Consider the following 2,200-nt stretch of genomic DNA (forward strand, 5'->3'; position numbering starts at 1 on the left):
TCAGTAAAGAATGTAACCCTCTGTGCAGGTTTGGATGAGAATGTCCCCTAGAGGCTCATATGTTTGAATACTTGGCCCCCAGTTGGTGGAACTATCTGGAAAGGATCAGGAAGTGTGGCCCTTGGTGGAGAAGGTGTGCATTCCTGGTTAGCTCTCTCTGTCTTGTGCTTGCAGAAGGAGACTGACGCTCTCAATTACTCCTCTGGTGCCATTCCTACCCTGCTACCAAGCTCCCTGCCGTGGTGGTATGGATTCTACCCAACTCTCTAAATCCATAAATCCCAAAGAAATTCTTTCTTCTATAAGTTGCCTTGCCAGTGGTGTCATAACACATCAGTAGAAAAGTAACTCATTAATGACCAAATTAGGCTCCCTCCATCCTCCATCCCTCCTCCGATAGATGCTCCACTGTGCAAACAGTTAGCTCTTTCTTCTACATCAGGACTTTGACAAATGAGCTGGAAGTTTTTGTGTCTGAAAGCAAGAACACTGTCAGGACCTAAAGAGCTACCATCAAAAACACACTGGCCCCAATGTCAAAATCACACTGGCCCGAAATGGAGAAGGCTCCTTTGGCAAAGTGGAGGTGGTCTGTAGGAAAAGAAATCAGAGCTTACCACAGAGAGACACACAGGAAGCCAAGAGTTCATAACCATACTCAAAACAATTCACACTCCCCACCTGAGTCACCCACTATGCCACATTTTTATTACCAAAATGGATAAAAGGATTAAGGTTGTCTTTTTTTATTTATTTATTTTTCTGTGAAGAGACACCATGACCATGGGAATTCTTATAAAGAATTATAGAGGGCTCACTTAACATTTTCAGAGGTTCAGTCCGTTATCATCACGACAGGGCGCATAGCATCTCCCTATCGTGGTGCTGGATGTGGTGCTGGAGCTGAGAGGAAGTGGACTGACTGTCACACTGAGTGTAGCTTGACAAAAGGATCTCAAAGCCCGCCCCCACTGTGACACACTTCCTCCAACAAGGCCACACCCACTCCAACAAGCCCACACCCACTCCAACAAGGCCACACCTCCTAACAGCTGCACTCCCTTGGGGGCCATTTTCTTTCACACCACCACAGAGGCTTCACCTTCTCTGAAATAAAAAAGAAATCTGTGTTTCAACTTACTCAAAACTATATAGCATCAAAAATTTCCATCCAACACAAGCAGAATGACAGACAGACTTAGGAATCTAGAAAAGTCACCATTTTGTTATCTCAGTGAGATAATAGACCTAGCAAATGGTCAATAAATCATCATACTATACCACTGTTATATGGAGCCATCTCCTGATACATACATCAATCCTAACGTCACTAAAATCACTGCATGATACAATTCTACAGGGATGGTAAAGTTCCAGTGATAAATCATTCTTACCAATACAACTGGTGAGCTTAAACATGCTTTGCGTGTCACAACCAGTTTATAGGAAATGCTGAGAATAGAAAACTCCTAAAAATGCCACGTAAGACAAGCAGCCACAGACTGAATATGGAATTTTCTGGGATGGAAAGGATAAATAATTGCATTTAAAATCTCAGTGGGTGCACGCTGAAAGACACAGCAGCTAACTCAGGCATAAAAAGCACTTGGGGTGATGATAAATTTTAACATGTTGTAGGTATTATAGGAAACCAGGAGGAATCCACTGTTAATTCTGTTGTGTACAATCATGATATTGTGGGGTGTGTGTGTGTGTGTGTGTGTGTGTGTGTGTGTGTGTGTGTGTTTGTGTGTAAATAATCCTTATCTACTATAAATGCTCTACTTAATTTCCCATGGTCCTCTTTAGGAGACACATGGGCTTCACAACAGGCTGGCCTAATCTAAACCAGCCCTCGACCCCCCTGGTGGGGTGAACCACACAGTGACAGATGAACTGTAAACACTGGGTTGCATTTGTGTTGGTGAATACACGACTACGTTCTATCCCAGGGAATTCCACATTCAGAGTTTGGCTGCTCACTCCTTAAACGGCGTTTTAAGTTCTATACCCAACATCGCCTATAAACCAGCATGAGCACTCAAAGCTTGTCTAAGCTCATCACTTTTACTGGTCAGAATGATTTCTAATGGGAAATACCATCCCTGGGGCATTAAATCCTTGGTTGAGGTGATGGTGTCTGGATCGGTTCTCTTGCACTCAGGGAAGGGCTTACAAACACGTTTACACACCAACAGAC

The sequence above is a fragment of the Phodopus roborovskii genome, unplaced genomic scaffold (assembly GCF_943737965.1).
Source record: "Phodopus roborovskii unplaced genomic scaffold, PHOROB, whole genome shotgun sequence".
In the NCBI taxonomy this organism is placed as follows: domain Eukaryota; kingdom Metazoa; phylum Chordata; class Mammalia; order Rodentia; family Cricetidae; genus Phodopus; species Phodopus roborovskii.